Source organism: Arachis ipaensis, chromosome B10 (genome assembly GCF_000816755.2).
Source record: "Arachis ipaensis cultivar K30076 chromosome B10, Araip1.1, whole genome shotgun sequence".
Taxonomy (NCBI): domain Eukaryota; kingdom Viridiplantae; phylum Streptophyta; class Magnoliopsida; order Fabales; family Fabaceae; genus Arachis; species Arachis ipaensis.
Window position 1 is genome coordinate 86,654,557 of NC_029794.2, and position 19,829 is coordinate 86,674,385.

Below are 19,829 nucleotides of genomic sequence, written 5' to 3' on the forward strand. Positions count from 1 at the left end.
CCTCTCTCTCCGCCACCCACCCGCACCCCCCTTCTTCTATCACTAACCCAAAACCCTCGCCGCCACTGCCCCCATCAGCCGCCACCGCGACACCGTGCCCCGCCACCGCGCCGGACGCCGCCGCAGCCACCTTCTTCCCCGTTCCACCCCTTCCGCCTACCAGGTTCCGCAAAACGCAACCCCCTTTTATCCGTTCGTCATTTTTTCTGTACTTTTTTCCGTTTTTGTTCATCATTAGGATAGATAGACATGCATTCTGTAGTGGATTTTTAGGTTGTTAGGTAGCTTAGGCTGTGGTTAGTGGATCTAGGTCTGTTTACTTGCACTGTTCCTGTTTATATTTTATCATAACTGTAATTTTGCTGTTCATGTGACCTCATTCATATGCTATGCTTTCTTGCAATTGCTGCTTGTTACTCTAAATTTTTCTGTTTTTATTCATTACTGATAACTGCAGCAAGTTTTTAATTCATATGAACTGCTATGACTGCTGTTTATTTTCCCGGACAATCCAATTTTAGCCGGAATGCTGCCCAAATTTTTTTTTTTTGAAAATTGTTTTCATTCGTGTTTTGGTTTGGCATTTCTGAACTCTGTTTTACTCTACTTTACCCAAACCATTTCTTGAATGCTATGGCAGACATTCTTATCCTCTTTAATTTCCTGGTTTATAAACTGCATTTGTGATTCACTGATTCCAATTTTTGCTTTCTTTATTTCTATTCGAATCAGCATCACCCTGTTTTACTTGTTCGATTGTGAGTACTTCTATTTTTACCCGTGAATCCTTGTTATATGGAATTTTTCTATGCCACTTACTTTAACCCGCACTTTACTAACTCACTAATTTTAATTTACTAATTTCCTTTTCAAATTCTAACCATACTAACCCTTTTAATCTCTTTTCTGATTATTTTCACTTTCCTCTAACTTTCTAACCATGGCATGTTGCTTATTTTTCCATTTAACATGAATTCAATAACATTTCATTTACTCATTTTCCTTATTCTAATTCTCCCTTGCCGCTTTGAGTTTCCTTTGTTTAATTGCCTATTTGCTTTCCTATTTTATCCATATACTGGTTTTCTGTTTTTCAGGATGTGTGCATCACAAAGGAAAGGAAAAGGCAAGGCTACTGGCAAGCGCAAGAGAGGATGGTATGGTCTCTTCTTTTTCAATTTATTTCTTGTTAATTGCTTTCATTTTTCCTTTTTCATTTTAATTTATTAAACCTGGAATCATGCATAACATTCATGTTAATCATTGCATTCTACATTTTTCATGCATAAAAAAAAAGGGGATGCACGACGCGACCGCATGCCCCATGCGATCGCGCCATATCGCGGAAAACACCACCCACGCGACCGCGTGACCCACGCGGCCGCGTGATCTATTTATCGGCGTAAGGATCCAACGAACAGAAAGTTAGGCTGGAATCGTGCGGCCTTTGTGCGTTTCGCACAAATTGGCCCACGCGATCGCATGCCCTATGCGATCGCGTCACTTGCACAAAACCAATCCCACGCGACCGCGTGAGCGACGCGATCGCGTCGCATGGATTGCACATCACCCCAAAAGGAGACAAAGAGTTGCGCTAAAACGGCGCTGGAGTCGTACATTTAGCACAAATTCCAGCGACGCGATCGCGCGACATACGCGATCGCGTCAACCTTCTTTTCCCCCCTCTCATGCGATCGAGCACCCCACGCGATCGCGTCACTCCCATTTTCGTCCCAACCACGCGACCGCGTGCCCCACGCGGCCGCGTGGATTCGAAAATATAACCCCCCAACCCGCGAACCCTATCAGTCGCGAGCCCCCCATTTTTTCTGTACTTTTTTCCGTTTTTGTTCATCATTAGGATAGATAGACATGCATTCTGTAGTGGATTTTTAGGTTGTTAGGTAGCTTAGGCTGTGGTTAGTGGATCTAGGTCTGTTTACTTGCACTGTTCCTGTTTATATTTTATCATAACTGTAATTTTGCTGTTCATGTGACCTCATTCATATGCTATGCTTTCTTGCAATTGCTGCTTGTTACTCTAAATTTTTCTGTTTTTATTCATTACTGATAACTGCAGCAAGTTTTTAATTCATATGAACTGCTATGACTGCTGTTTATTTTCCCGGACAATCCAATTTTAGCCGGAATGCTGCCCAAATTTTTTTTTTTTGAAAATTGTTTTCATTCGTGTTTTGGTTTGGCATTTCTGAACTCTGTTTTACTCTACTTTACCCAAACCATTTCTTGAATGCTATGGCAGACATTCTTATCCTCTTTAATTTCCTGGTTTATAAACTGCATTTGTGATTCACTGATTCCAATTTTTGCTTTCTTTATTTCTATTCGAATCAGCATCACCCTGTTTTACTTGTTCGATTGTGAGTACTTCTATTTTTACCCGTGAATCCTTGTTATATGGAATTTTTCTATGCCACTTACTTTAACCCGCACTTTACTAACTCACTAATTTTAATTTACTAATTTCCTTTTCAAATTCTAACCATACTAACCCTTTTAATCTCTTTTCTGATTATTTTCACTTTCCTCTAACTTTCTAACCATGGCATGTTGCTTATTTTTCCATTTAACATGAATTCAATAACATTTCATTTACTCATTTTCCTTATTCTAATTCTCCCTTGCCGCTTTGAGTTTCCTTTGTTTAATTGCCTATTTGCTTTCCTATTTTATCTATTTCCTGATTTTCTATTTTTCAGGATGTCTGCCTCACAAAGGAAAGGAAAAGGCAAGGCTACTGGCAAGCGCAAGAGAGGAGATTCCTCCCAGTCCATTATTGCTCTAATGCACGATTCTTCATGGCGGGAGAAGAACTTCACACAGCAGGAAAAGGCTGACCAGCTGCTCCCTGCAAATGATCCTATCAAATTTACAAACCGGTACTGTGAGCTGAAGTACCCGGCTTTTGCAAACTCCAGAAATCTATATCTGGAACAAACTCTGAAGATTCCAGAAGCCCTCCAGCAGTACACCACTGAGCAAATTAAGCAAAGGGGCTGGTTCTTTCTGGAGAGAACACTGACAGAGGTCAATTCATCTTGGGTCTGGGAATTCTACTACAACTACTACCTCACCACCCAAGATGCAGTGAACCTGAGAGGAAAACAAATTCTGGTCACTGAGGAGGCCTTAGAGGACATTCTCCGGCTCCCAGCCAAGTCCGACCAGCCTGATGGTTATTCAAAGGCTGAGGAGGACATGCGCCAGATGAAGTTTGATTGGGATGCCTTGAAGGCACGGATAGCTCTCGACCCGACAGTTCCTTGGGAGATGGGTCAGGACACTACCATGCCTAGAGGGATCAAGAGAGCATACTTGAACGATGAGGCTCGGTTATGGCATAAGATCTTGAGTAATTATGTGATGCCGAGTACTCACGAGACGGAGATCCCGGCTGCTATGATCACCCTCCTTTGGTGTGTGCTGGAGGGTAAGGACCTTTATCTGCAACGTTTCATTTGGAATTATATGGCCATGATCCACGTCCGAGGCACCCCCCCCTTTCCGTATCTAGTTACACAGCTTGGCCGTCGAGCTGATGTGCCATGGGAGGATGCCGATGAGAGACCACTAGCGGCGGATTGCAGGAAGATCATTCTGCACAGTCAGAACTTTTTAGCCCTGGGCCACAGACCAGCACCATTCACTGCTACTGATGAGTCAGCCCCACAGTCTGCTGGACCCTCTTCCTCCACTGCTGCACCACCTACCCCTGCTACCACCACTGCACCTCCACCTGCCACAGAGCCCGTCTATCATCTGGTGCACCGCTTATTCCGACGACTTGACCAGATGGAGCATCGCAACAAGCAGCGCTATGAGCACCTAAAGCTGATGATACGATCCGGCGACATCTCCTCCGAGCCCGACACACCATCCGAGGCATCTGAGGAGGAGGCGGATGCGCCTGAGGCAGAGACCCATCCCCAGGAGGCAGCACCAGCCGCACCACAGGCAGCGGTCCCACATCAGATTGAGGCTGCGGATCTTGAGATCCCGATCCAGTCAGCACCTCCTCTACAGCAGCCAAACCCTCAGCCCACCACCACCACTGAGACCCCTGCTACCATCCCTCCCAGTGATGACACTCCTTCACACCCGGCTTGATTGAGCATCGAGGACGATGCTTCCTTTTAAGTGTGGGGAGGTCGCCATCTTTGGCGTTTATTTTGGTGAACCACTACATACTTTTTCTGTATTTTTCCTTTTACTGTTATTTTCTAAGTACTTATACATTGCTTTTATGTATTTTTACTCTATTTTCTGCATTTTGCATCTTTAGTTCATACTTTAGCCATTTAGTTTATTTTAGTTATTTTGTTTAGTTTGTAATTCTGATTTATTAGTGGATTAATTAGTATAGTTTACCCTTTTTAGCATAAGATAGTATAGTTTAAATTGAAACATATAAAAAGGAAGTAAGCTAGGAAATTGAACATATTAGATTTAAATCCACAAAACTTGTATATAGCATTACATGATGTAGTTAAGCTGACAACATTTCATCAAGGAGGAACATTAAAACTTTAAAAGCCACCCTAAATAATTTTTTTTATGAGAATAATGGGAATTTTTAACTAAACCTGCATACAATATATAAATGATATATGATGCTTGAGTTAGAGAACACACAGCCTGTGAGTCTTGAGCTTAAATTGTATGGTTGCATTCAAACCATAATTTCATTTCTGTGTGTTACATTTCTTTTTATTCTGATGTTCTTTCCTTTGCTTTAATCTATATGTCCAATTATAGAATATAGAATAGATACATACCAAGAGAATGATTGAGGCCATCATTTGATTTCAACTCACTTACCCCAAATTAGCCTACCTTTCACATCACCCTTGTTAGCCCCCTTGAGCCTTTTAAAACCCCTTTATTCTATTTAGCCAAATTACCAGCCTTAAGCAGAAAAACAAAAGAAAATCCCAAGTGAATCCTTGGTTAGCTTAAGATAGAAAATCATGAATAGAGTTAAATGTGGGAAACCTTTTGGAAACATGGATGATAGAAACAAAAGGTAGAAAGGTTAAAAGAAATAAAATAAATTTGGAAAGCATGTTCATGAGAAAATCAAAGTGCTTTAATTTCCATGTGCATTAAAAAAAAAAAAAAGAGAGTTATTTTTCAGCATCTAAATAAAAGGGGATACAAAAGAAATTCCCCACTGCAAAATAAAAGCAATGCACATGGAATAGAAAAAAGAAACAAAAAAGTGAAACATGAGCATGTAACAATAAGTAGGAAATGTGGGAAAATAGGTAAAGAAGTTTTATCTTGTTAGGCCCAGTTTGGGTAACTAACTTAATTAAGTTCTTTTTGATAAAATAACTTAAACAATAAATGACTCTGTTAAAAGTAACTTATAAATAAGTTATTTTGTGTTTGGATTTTTAACTCTAAAAGTGCTTCTTTTAAAGAAATGTAATGAAAAGTAGAAGTATTATGAGAGAAGTCATTTTCTTTAACTTCTCTATAAGCACCAAAATAGCTTATTAGAAAGTTACAATTTGGTTTTGAAAATTGCACCTGACATTAATACTACTACTTTTTATAAGTCAAAAGTTAAAAAAAGCTACTTCTAGAGTTTCCCAAACGGACCCTTAGATGTGTATGTTAGGTGAGATCTTAGTCTAATTAAGGATTCACTTATTTAGCTCACTTAACCCTATACATAAATCCTTACCTTTACCTTGGCCCCATTACAACCTCAATTAAGACCTCATGACTTTTTGGTATGTCTATATTCTATAATTGTTGATTGGTTAGATGAAAAACAAAGCTATAGAAATTAAGAATAAAAAGAAAAATAGAGTGAATAAACCCAATAAATACTGAGTGACTAGAGAGTAAACACAAAATCTAGTGAGGGTTCTATAACTCATCAACATATATCTGTGCTTATATTTACTAATTGTTTTGCAACTTTGTACAATATTTTCTTTCCCATCTCATTTGCTAAAATGCTTTATTATTTAAGGGTTAGCTATATATATATATATATATACAATTTGAGTGATTTATACAATCCTTCACCTGCTTATTCACATTAATTGCATGGTTTTACTCTCCCTTCCTTATTATGTCATATTGTGAAAAACATGTTTCCTAAGCTTTAAAAATTAATTATTTTAATTACGTTTATTTCCATTCGATGCCGTGATCGGTGTGTTGAGTAGTTTTAGATTTTCTAAGGTAGAATGACTTAAAGGATGGAAAAGGAAACATACTAAAATGGAAGGAGAAAGCAAAACAGAGCTTTAAGGAAACTGAAATCCATGCGATGGCATGAATGACGCGATCGCGTGCCAAGCACGAATCAGCAGCGACGCGGCCGCATGACTGACGCGACCGCGCGCCTTAAGCAGAACGCACATGACGCGGTCGCATGACTGACGCGACCGCGTGGCAAGAAAAAGCTCCAAATGACACGACCGCGTGACCCACGCGGACGCGTGACAGGGGCCACGTATCAGAATTTACAGAATGCACCCCCAGCGAATTCTGAAGCCCTTTTTGGCCAGATCCAAGTACAGACAGCATAGACCAAAGGTTATAAAGTGTGGGAATGCACCCATTCAAAGAGGGCTCGCATATTTTACCTTTTAATGATTTAGATTTAGTTGAGAGGGAGATTCTTTCTCTCTCTCTTTTAGGATTTAGGATTTCTTCTTGTTTTAAGAGTAACTCTGGATCCCAGGTTTAATGTTCTTTTATTTTAGTTTTACTTTTATTTATTTATTCCAACATTTGAATTGATTATTATAATTTGATTTATGAATTATTCCATGTCACAGATTGTTATTTGAATTAATGATAATTGAGGTATTTTCAGTTTATGATTATTCACTTTGATTTAAGTTACCATTGCTTCCCATCTAAGGATATTCTTATTACTTCAGCAATTTTACTTTTTCCCCTTTTGGTTCTGGTTAAGAATTTAGTAACTCAACAGTTATTAAACTCAATATAATTGATAATCGTTATCTTGCTAATTAAGCTGAACTTAAATAATCCCAACTTTTTCTTAGGAAATAAATAAGATTCGAAGGCCAGATTAATTAGTCCCTTAACTTTCATTTGCCTTAGTAAAGGTTGACCAAGTGGAGTTTAGATTCAACTTTCATTATAATTGAGAGAGATAACCACGTTAGACCTCCAACTTCTTTTACCTTACCAGAAGTCTACTTTAAAGTATTTATTTATTGCCATTTACTTTACTTGTCATTTAAATTACTTGCTTCTCACCTTCTAAACCCCGATTACAACCTTTATAGCCAATAATAAGAACATACTTCATCGCAGTTCCTTGAGAAGATGACCCGAGGTTTGAATACTCGGTTAACAATTTCTAAAGGGGTTTGTTACTTGTGACACCCAAAACGTTTGTATGAAGGGATTTTTGTTTGTTTAGAGACTATATCTACAACGCAACCATTTCTATGAATCTCTTTACTGGTAAAAATCCTCTCGTCAAGCCATCATCAATCCTACTCGGAAGACCATTCCTGAAAACCTCGAAGTTCAAATTAGATGCTTTTTCAGGAACATACTCTTTTGAAATAGATGGCTGAGTGGTAATCTTCAATCCGAATGGAGTTATGAAGCATCCTCCAGAGGATCATTCTATCCTCCAGTGTGACATCATAGATAAAACCGTGGCTAAAGTTCACCAGGAGGAATTTGAAGAGAAGTACATAGGACAAGGTCCAAGTGTGGAAACATTCTCGAATGACAATGACAGTGCTTTACCATTGTTACCAGCTCCAGACAACCCAGAGTCTGACCATGATCAGAAGTTAGAATTAAAATCCCTTCCTCCACACCTCAAATATGCTTACCTTGAAGACGAGTAGAAGTTTCCAGTTATCATTGCAAGGGAACTCACTTTTCTACAGGAAGAGCAGTTACTTAATGTGCTGAGGAGGCGCAAGAAGGCAATTGGTTGGAGTTTGGCAGACATAGTAGGCATCAACCCTCAAGTCTGTGAGCATAGGATATTTTTAAAAGAGGGAGCAAGACCTGTCCGTCAACCCCAGAGAAGACTGAACCCCACTATCTTAGAGGTTGTCAAGAAGGAAGTGACCAGACTACTGGAGGCAGATATCATCTACCCCATTTCAGACAGTGAATGGGTAAGCCCGGTACAAGTGGTGCCCAAGAAGTCTGTAGTCACTACAGTGAAGAATGAGCATGGAGATCTCATGGCAACAAGAGTTCAGAACGCCTGGAGGGTCTGCATTGACTACAGACGCCTCAACCAGGCCACTCGTAAGGATCACTATCTTCTTCCATTCATTGATCAAATATTGGATTGCCTGTCAGGTAAATCACATTATTGTTTTTTAGATGGTTACACAGGTTATTTCTAGATTCATATAGCTCCTGAGGATCAGGAAAAGACCACTTTCACATGTCCTTTTGGGACCTATGCTTACAAGAGAATGCCCTTTGGCTTGTGCAATGCACCAGCTATCTTCCAAAGGTGCATGATGAGTCTTTTCTCTAATCTTATTGAGGACTGTATGGAAGTTTTTATGGATGATTTTAGTGTATATGGCGATTCCTTTAGCCTTTTCTTAGATGGATTATCTAGAGTATTAGATAGATGTGTCAGTACAAACCTTGTATTAAATTTTGAAAAATGTCACTTTATGGTAAAACAAGGTATTGTACTAGGACATGTTGTGTCTAATACTGGCATTTCTGTAGATCCAGCAAAGGTGGATGTTATTTCTAGTTTACCTTAACCCTCCTCTGTGAGGGAATTCCGTTCGTTCCTTGGCCATGCAGATTTTTACAGGAGATTCATTAAGGACTTCAGTAAGGTAGCACTTCCCTTATCTAGACTACTGCAGAAGGATATTGAGTTTGAGTTCAGTGAGGATTGCAAACAAGCATTTGATAAGCTGAAGACCGCCCTGACTCAAGCTCCAATTGTGAGAGGACCAGACTGAAGCCAGCCATTTGAAATAATGTGCAACGCCTCCAACCATGCAGTAGGAGCAGCACTGGCTCAGCGTGAAGGTAAGGACCCCTTTGTTATTGCTTATGCGTCTAAAACTTTAGATGCCGCTCAGTCCAATTACACTACTACTGAGAAAGAGCTTCTTGCTATTGTTTTTGCTCTGGATAAATTCTGAGCCTATTTACTTGGTACGAAGGTAGTAGTGTACTCAGACCACGCAGCTCTAAAGTATCTATTAGCTAAAAAGGAGTCCAAACCAAGGCTTATACGTTGGATACTGCTATTACAAGAATTTGATTTGGAAATTAAGGATAGGAGTGGTAACCAGAATTTAGTGGCAGACCACTTAAGTCTCCTTGAGCACATTACAGATGACCCCACTTCCATAGCTGATAATTTCCCATTTGATAACCTGCAAGCACTATCTGAGGTAGTCCCTTGGTATGCACCTGTAGCTAATTATCTAGTTAGCCGCACCTTTCCTCCAAACTTTTATAAGCATCAAAGAGACAAGCTGAAAAGCGAGTCTAAATATTATATATGGGATGACCCATATTTATGGAGATGCGGCGTTGACCAGGTAATTAGATGGTGTGTGCCTCAATCAGAATTTCAATCCATCTTAGAGGCCTGTCACTCATCTGAGAGTGGAGGACATTTTGGCCCTCAAAGAACAGCTAGAAAAATCTTAGACTGTGGATTATAGTGGCCTACTCTTTTTAGAGACACTGCTGAATTTTGTAGATCTTGTTTCCCATGCCAAAAATTTGGTAATATATCCAAGAGGGATGAGATGCCTCAACAAATTATGCTTTTCTTTGAAATTTTTGATGTTTGGGGCATTGACATCATGGGTCCATTTCCAAATTCTAATGGTTATTTTTATATATTGTTAGCTGTGGATTACGTTTCCAAATGGGTGGAAGCAATTCCTACCCGCACTGATGATGCTAACACTGTTGTTTCCTTTGTAAGAAACACATTATTTGTCGCTTTGGATCACCACGAGCAATCGTGAGCGATCAAGGCACCCATTTTTGTAACAGGAGACTAACAGGATTAATAAAGAAGCATGGGATAATTCATAAGGTTGCAACAGCCTACCATCCTCAGACTAATGGGCAAGCCGAGGTGTCTAACAGAGAGATAAAGCGTATCTTGCAGAAGATAGTCAAACCTCATAGAAGAGACTGGAGCACCAGGCTACAAGATGCACTCTAGACATACAGAACAGCATACAAAACACCCATTGGGATGAGTCCTTTCCGCTTAGTTTATGGAAAAGCTTGTCATCTCCCTATTGAAGTAGAGCACAAAGCCTTTTGGGCAGTAAAGGAGTGCAACATGGGAATTGAGAAAGCCGGAGCTGAAAGGAAGTTGCAACTGCAAAAATTGGAAAGCCTTCGCCTAGAAGCTTATGAGAACTCAAGACTATACAAGGAGAAGATGAAGGCTGTACATGATCAGCACATCAAGAGAAAAGAGTTCCAACCTGGGGATTTAGTCCTCCTTTACAAATCTCGACTGAGGCTCATGCCAGGCAAGTTGAGATCAAGATGGGAAGGTCCATACAGAGTAGAGAAGGCCGAACCGTACGGAGTTTTTCACCTAAGTCATCCTTCAAACTCTGACCTTATCAAAGTTAATGGACAACGTTTAAAGCTGTACCATGGAGAGAGGATGAAGAAAAACAAGGAGCTCGAGATCTTCCTCTTGGAAGATCCCCACATAGCCGAAGACTGAGCTAGTGGAGCGTCCAACTTACGGACGTTAAAGCAAAGTGCTAGGTGGGAGACAACCCACCATGGTATGATCGTTCTTTTCTTTATTCTTAGTTTTCCTATTCAATAACTCTTCTCTTTATTAGTACATTTCGTGCATCTGCATTTACATACTTTTATTTAAAAAAAAAAATTTCACGCGACGCGACCGCATCATTGACGCGTCCGCGTCGCAGGTGATTGGAGAAAATGCTAAAACGAACAGAGAGTCACGCGAGAGCGTGGCTGGAGGCATGCCCGTGGCACAAATCGCCCCACACGACCGCATCGCTGACGCGTCCGCGTCAGGTAGGAACATTGGCCTCCCACGCGACTGCGTCACTCACGCGGCCGCGTGCCCTGGAATTCGAGGTGAAAAGGGTGCACAACCGAAAGTTGTGCTAGAGTGGTGCTGGATTGGCGCTGAACGCACAATTATTCCCACGCGGACGCATGGCTAACGCGTCCGCGTCATATCCTTCTAATAGCCACTCACGCGATCGCATGCCCCATGCGATCGCGTCACCCAACATTTGGCGCAATAAGAGTTTGAACAGAGAGTTGTGCAAGTGCGAGGCTGCCCTCGCGCCAGTAGCATAAAACGGGTCACGCGACCGCGTGACCGACGCGACCGCGTCAATTAGTATAAGTGCAATTCGCGCGACCGCGTGTCCCACGCGACCGCGTCGCTTGTGCCGCACAGCTTTCCTGTTTTGCCAATTATCTTATCTTTCTTTTTCCCAAATCCTATTTTCTCTTTTCCCTCCTTATTTCTTCCTTCTTTCTCACTTTCTACTCTCTCTCTCACCCCCATTAACAAGGTTTTCTTTTCTTCTTCCCCCCTTACTTTTCTATTATTATTCTTATTTTTATATGTTACCTTCTTTTCTTTTCTTTTTACTTTCATTATCCATATTTTATTTTTCTTTCTTTTTCCTTATTACTTGGTGTTGGAAATTTATTTGAGTCATTATTTCTCATTATATGCTTGTGGATTGTTGTAAAATTGTTTGGCAATTTTATATTACTTTTTTTTAAAGGGTTGCTTGCATGTTCACTTTAATACTTTCTATACCTTATTTACCATGCATGCTATGTGTTTGTGAAAAAGCCCATATGGCATCATGCATTTTTCTACATTATTCTATTCTACTATTCAATGCTTGCTTTTCACAAATTCCCTTTACTGTTGTATTAGTTGAATTTAAATGTCAATACAAATGTGATGGCTAGTTTGTTACGAGTGATAACACATTCAACTAATTAAATGCTTGATCTATGCTACTCATGCCTTTGCCTGCATGCCAATAAACCCCTTGTATTTAATTATCCTCCAATGCGCTAGCTATATTTCCATTGATGAACTTTTCACATGTAGTCATGACCATGTGTTAACAACATCCTCTTTACCGTGCATTGTTTATCACTTATACAACCCTCTTCCTTGCTCTATCTCTTTGAATTTATGTTACTTTCTTTTTTCTCTTTTCAGGATGGCCACCAAGAAAGGAACAGAGAAAGCTACTCCCAAACCACCAGCAAGAAGAGGAACAAAAAGAGCATTAGTGGCAGAGCCCTCTTCAACTGCGGTAAAACCCTCAACAAAAAGAACTAAGAGGATTATAAAGGTTGATGATAAAGAAAGAGCCTTCCCAGCAAAGGACACTGTGCGATTTCCCAATCGCTACTGTGAGCAGATGTTCCCCATCCTGGCAGAAAGGAGTTACAACAATGAATACCTTCTTCTCCTCCCAAACCATATTGCTACGTTTGTTGAGCCGCAAATTGCACAAAGATAATGGGGTTTCCTATAGAGACAGGCAAGGCAGGTCAATCTTTCTTGGGTAGTCGAGTTCTGCTCTAACTTCCACCTGCCAACCCTGCAGTCTGTCTTTGTCCATCAAAAGCAAGTCCCCATTACAGAAGAGGCCATTCAAAAAGCTCTAGGTCTTCCCCCTATTCCAGAAGGATTGGACGCCTTTCAAGAAGCCGCACTCAAGCGCTAGATGTACCAATTTGACTGGGACGCCGTTCTCAGAGTTATCGCACTACCTGGCAGCCGTTGGATCTACGGATACCATCGTACCCGCCCTAAGAGAATATCGGCTTCAGCACTTACCTTGGAGGCTCGCGTATGGGCACAGATCATGTCCCAGTACGTCTTTCCGAGCACTCACGAGTCCTCCTTCACTGCGGACATGGCCGTTCTACTATGGTGCATCCTTACAGACCAACCTCTGAACCTACCAAGATGCATCTGGAATGCCATGGGACACGTACAAATTGCGGGCAACTTATCTTTTCCCACCTTGGTCTCAGATCTTGTCTCAGCAGCCGGAATTTCCTACAAAGTTGGGGACACCAAAGCCATGCTCCCATGGGATGATCAGTATGTCCCTAACGGGAAATACATCAGACCTCCACCAGCCACCACAAGCCATCCTACTGAACCGGTTGAAAATATTCCTTCTTCAACACCACAAGCACCTACAGCAGACCAACTGCTCCATCAGATATTCGAAAGGTTGGATCGGTAGGAACACAAAGCTAAGATGAGAGAGTGCCGTAACAAGCGCTAATTCACATACCTCAAGGAGCTGATTATGGGAAAATTCAAGGATTCAGACACCCCGAACTCCACTTCCTTTACCAGCACAGGAAGCCATGATGGTCTCGAATGTGGAGATACTGCTACCAGCCCACCTTTGTTTCTGACAGATGGCACCGAGGACGGTGCAAAGCCTTAAGTGTGGGGAGGTCAGTCAGTACATGATTTTTGGAGGTAATTTCTCTTCCCTAAACACCAATAAATTAGGATATTTAGTTAGTTTTTCTTTTGTAGAATAGGATAAATTGCATAGTAATAGGTTAGTTGCATGCATGTTCTACTTGATTGAAAAGACAATAAGTTTTCCTCTAAGACCCTATTTTTGGAACAAAATTTCACTAACTTTAATTAAAACTTTTATGTTAAATTTTCTTGAAGTTGTATTTGGAACATGATTTTTTTAAGCTAAAGAACACACAACCTGTGAGATTTGAGCCTTTATGCATGGTTACATTATTTAACCATAATTATTTTATTCTTGTGTGTTTACTTCTCTATGATTGTAATCTATATTTTGTTTCATCCTATATGTCCAATGTTTATTATATTTTGAAACTATAAGAATTAAAAATCTATGTGCATTGATAAGCTATGTTTATTTTTATGTTCATGTTAAAAAAAAAACCCCAAAAATATTCAATAAATAAATAAGGGGACAAAATTACCCCAATGCTAAGTTAAGAATTCAAAGATCAATGCATGTATGATAAAATTAAAATAAAAAGTTGATACACGAGTATGGAATGTGAAAGGGAAATTCTGGGTAGCTAGGTATGAATTCTAAAGTTATATAGAATATATAGGTTATGTTAAAGCTTGGGTTAATTAAAGATTCAGTTTATAAGCTTACTTAGCCACATATGTATCCTTACCATTACCTTGGCCCCATTACAACCTTGAAAAGACCTCATGATGTTTGCATTGGTATATTAAATGTTGTTGATTAGTTAGGAGAAGAACAAAAATTAGAGAGTATGATTAGAGAAGGATAGAGTGATTGCCCTATACACAAGAGAGATTAGAGCGTACATACATCATCAGTGAGGGTTCAATGCTTAAAATTCTATGTTCCCTGCTTTCATGAGCTACCTTCTTGCATTTTTATCTGTTCTTACTGTATAAGAATTGAATTAGTGGAATTTGATTTGTAATTATTTTGAAGAGCTTATTTACTATTGATCAAGTGAACAAGAATCATATAGTTGCATTCACATATATAGATTGCATTGCATTGCATGAGTTTTACATGTTCCTACTCATTTATTTTATCTCCTTCAACTAAGCATGAGGACATGCTAATGTTTAAGTATGGCGAGGTTGATAAACCACTATTTTATGGTCTATAATGTGTTTAATTGTGTGGTTTTATCATGATCTTTACCCACTTATTCATATGATTAGCATGCATTTATATTTCCTTCCTAAAATTGTTACATGATTGAAAACTTGCTTCCTAGAGACTTTTAATTACGTATTTTAATTCTCCTTTATTCTATTCGATGTCGTGATCTGTGTGTTAAGTCTTTCAGGCTTTATAGGGCATGAATTAATTGGAGATTGGAAAGGAAGCTTGCAAAAATGGAAGGAACACAAGAAATTGAGGAGATGACCAGCGAGAAGTGACGCGGCCGTATGGCTCGCGCGACCGCGCGAAAGAGAGGAAAACGCAGTGATGCGGTCGCATGGCTCACACGACCGCGCGGATTGGAATAGCACAAGTGACGCGGAGGCTTGGACGACGCGCTCACGTGGAAGGGCAAAACGCCGAATGACGCGGTCGGATGAATGACGCGATCGCGTGACGTGCGTGATCTGCATAATCTGCAGAATTCGCTGGGGGCGATTTTGGGCCCTGTTTTGACCCAGTTTTCGGCCCAAAAAATCAGACTAGAGTCAGAGAACATGCAGAAACCAACAACAACATTCATTCTACACAATATTAGTTTTTAGATCTAGATTTACTCCTCCTCTAGGTTTTCTCTCTACACATTCATAGTTCTTAGGATTTTTTATTTTACTGCTTTTGCATTGGGATATTGAGAAGAGTTATTACCTCAGCAAGACTTCGTTATTCTAGTTTGTTTTCTTTACTTGGCTCTTACTCTTCCATGTCCTTAATTTGCTCAATTTTACTATTGGATTATTTTAGAATTTATTAATACAAGAATTATTTTTATTTTTAATTGATTTCTTTGATTATTATTTATCATGACTTTCCTTAATTCCCTTTCCTATGTTATGAATTCTACATTTACAATGAGCGAGTAGTTCCCTAACTTGATGGGGAGTTGATTGAAAGGAACACTTGAGTTAGAATGCTCAGAAGAAAAATTGTAATTGGGTTTATTGTTGGATTGCCCTCTAGTCACTGACACCAATCCCTTTTAATTGAGTGGGTTGGAACTTGTGAATAGAAGTAGTATTCCAACTTGTTTGACTTTCCCTTACCTAATAAAGGATAACTAATCAGAACAACCTTCAATTATCAATTAATCTAGAGAGTACTTCAACAAGAATAGGGCTTCCAACTAATCTACTCCCAGTCAAGGCTTTTATTTAAATTATTTAATTTCTCTAATTTAAATTCCTGTGTATTCAACTCAAACCCTTTTTGAAAATATCTGATTAATAAAATAGCACACCTTTCTGCAACTCGTTGGGAGACGACCTGGGATTCATACTCCCAGTATTTTAATTTTAATTTTTGTGACACCCTTCTAAATTGATAAGCGGATTTCTGGTTGGTTAAGAACTATACTTGCAACGCATATCTTATAACAATTCTTGACTCGTCAATTTCCGCCACGTCAAGACCCTTCTTGAAGACCTCTAAATTCAAATTAGATGCCTTCACCAGCACATACTCCTTTGAGGTCGGAGATAAGACAATAAAGTTTAACTTGGATGAAGCCATAAAACACCCTCCCGAAGAGTATTCCGTTCTCCGATGTGATGTAATCGATGAGGTGGTAGCGGAGGTACGAAGAGAGGATCACAACACGTTGTGCTACCCTATTGTTAAAGAGACGGATGACTAAGAGGGTGAACAAGAGAAAGTTGTTGAGAGTGAACCCCAGGAGCTTGATGAAAAGGAACCTCAACTTGAGGCAAAGAATAAATTGAAGCCTCTTCCATCTCATTTGAAGTATGCATTCTTAGATGACAACCAAAGGTTTCCGGTCATTATTGCTAGTGAGCTTTCTAACCAAGAGGAAGAGAAGCTCCTAGATGTCCTAAGAAGGCACAAGAAAGCAATTGGTTGGAGCTTGGCCGACATTGTGGGGATATTGACCCCCGCAAGTGTACGCATCGTATCTTTCTCCAAGAGGGAGCCCGGCCGGTTAGACAACCGCAAAGAAGGCTCAACCCCACCATCCTTGATGTGGTGAAGAAGGATGTCACTAGGCTACTTGAGGCGGGTATCATATATCCGATTTCTGACAGTTAATGGGTGAGCCCGGTCCAGGTTGTTCCAAAGAAATCAGGCATCACTGTAGTTAAGAAGGATGATGGTGAAGTGGTCACCAAGAGAGTGCAAAATTCTTGGCGGCTGTGCATCGATTATAGAAGGTTGAATGCCACAATAAGGAAGGACCACTACCCTTTGCTCTTCATTGACCAGATGTTGGACCGACTGCCAGGTAAATCCCATTATTGCTTTCTTGATGGATTCACTGGCTATTTCCAGATTCACATTACTCCTGAAGATCAGGAAAAGACCACATTTACTTGTCCCTTTGGCACCTTTGCTTACAAAAGGATTCCATTTGGGCTATGCAATGCACCCGCCACTTTTCAGCGGTGTATGACTAGTGTCTTTTCCGATTATGGAGACTTGTCTGAAAGTTTTTATGGATGATTTTAGCGTATATGGTACCTCTTTTGATATTTTTTGGAGAACTTGGCCAAAGTCTTAGCTAGATGTGTTGATACTAACCTTGTCCTAAATTTCGAAAAATGTCATTTCATGGTGAGACAAGGTATAGTGTTAGGACACATAGTTTCTGACAAGGGCATTTCTGTGGACCCGGCCAAGGTCGATGTTATTACCAGTTTACCTCACCCTTCATCCGTGAGGGAGGTCCGTTCCTTTTTGGGGCATGCATGATTCTATAGGCGCTTTATCAAAGATTTTAGCAAGATTGCATTGCCATTGTCGCGCCTACTCCAAAACGATGTGGACTTTAAGTTTGATAGTGCTTGTGCGGATGCATTTGAGGAGTTAAGGAGAGCTCTTACCACGGCACCAATTGTGAGGGGCCCTAACTAGACGCAGCCATTTGAGATAATGTGCGACGTGTCAAATCATGCGGGTAGGTGGGCGCTTGCACAGCGCGATGGTAAACTCCCTTATATCATTGCTTATTCCTCAAAAATATTGGATGCGGCACAATCCAACTATACCACTACGGAAAAAGAACTCCTAGCTATTGTTCATGCCTTAGATAAATTCAGATCTTATTTGCTAGGATCTAAAATAGTGGTATATATGAATCATGCAGCTTTAAAGTATTTGTTGACAAAGAATGAGTCGAAACCTAGGCTCATACATTGGATCTTGCTCTTGCAAGAGTTCGACATCAAGATTAGGGATCGAAGTGGGTCTCAAAATCTAGTTGCAAATTATTTAAGCCGCTTCGAAAATCTTAAATACGACCCATTTTCAATTGATGACTCATTCCCTTTGGATAGTTTGCATGCTGGTTCGGATAGCTTTCCTTGGTTTGCACCAATGGCGAACTACTTGGTTGCTAAGATCCTCCCTCCCAACTTTTCTAAACATCAAAGGGATAAGTTGAGGAGTGATTTCAAATATTATATTTGGGATGACCCTCACTTGTGAAATCCAACCCATTCTTGAAGCTTGCCATTCATCTGAATGTGGCGGCCACTTTGGCCCACGACGGACGGCTAAAAAGGTTTTGGATTGTGGATTCTGGTGGCCAACCTTATTCAAGGATGCTAACCAATTCTGTGTGTCGTGTCACCAATGTCAGAAGTCGGGAAATGCATCCCAAAGAGATGAAATGCCTCAACAACCGATGTTGTTTTGTGAAATCTTTGATGTATGGGGCATAGAATTTATGGGCCATTTCCCAACTCAAGTGGGTATCTATATATTCTGTTGGCGGTTAACTATGTATCAAAGTGGGTAGAAGCGATACCTACCCGCCTTGATGACGCCAATACTGTGATTCCTTTCATTAGAAATAATATTGTGTGCCGCTATGGGTCGCCACGAGCAATCGTGAGTGACCAAGGTTTCCACTTTTGCAACAGGAAAGTAGAGGCACTACTCAAGCGCTATGGGGCACTGCACAAGGTTGCAACTGCTTATCACCCCCAAACCAACGGACACTCGGAGGTGTCCAACCGGGAGATTAAGCAAATTTTGGAGAAAGTGGTAAGTCCACAAAGGAAGGACTGGAGCTCTCGGTTGGGAGATGCACTATGGGCATATAGGACGGCCTATAAGACCCCGTTAGCGATGAGTCCCTTCCGGCTCGTCTATGGCAAGGCATGCCACCTCCCGGTGAAAATTGAGTATAGGGCCTATTGGGCAGTTTAGCAGTGTAACATGGATTTCACCAAGGCGGGTATAGCCAGAAAATTGCAACTGGAAGAGCTTGAGTGTCAAAGGAGTTAGAGGTGTTCCTGCTTGTGGATGCACCAAGAGGAGGGGAAGCTTAAGCGACCGACCGTCCAACTTAAGGACGTTAAAGAAAAGTGCTTGGTGGGAGACACCCCATCGTGGTAAGATCTTCCCTGTATATATTTTCTTGCTTCTAGCTTATGTTTCTTGTGAATTTTGTGATTTCTTGGTGTTGTTGAGTTGCTTAGGTATGCTAGCTTTTGTTGACTTTGTTGAATTTCTATGATATTCATGTAGATTGCATTAATCTTGTTATGGATGATTTGAGTAAGTTAGAGAAAATGCTTTATTTTGAGTAATGAATGAATTTGTGAGTGTTTTCTTGACTATCTAGCTTGAATACCTGCCAAGAATGTGTTAAAAACATACCTTTCTCCATGTTGTAAAAAAAAAAAAGTGGACGCACGCGTAAGCGTGCAGGACGCGTGCGCGTCGCTTGCATTTTTGCAAGCCTGAGCGCATTTTCCTGAGAGTTGCGCGAGTAATGCGCATACAACGCACGAAACGCGCAACTCCTACTCACGCGTACACGTAAGGCACGCCCACGCGTCGCCTGCCCCACTTCCCTATCCACGCGTACACGCACATGACTGATACACGAAATTGTGATCGCACAATTTTCACACAACTCCGTGCAGCTGACCAGCAAGTACACTGGGTCGTCCAAGTAATACCTTACGTGGGTAAGGGTCGATCCCACAGAGATTGTCGGCTTGAAGCAAGCTATGGTCATCCTTGTAAATCTTAGTCTGGCGGATTCAAATGGTTGTGAAGTTTTAATAATTAAAATATAAATTAAATATAAAATAGGATAGA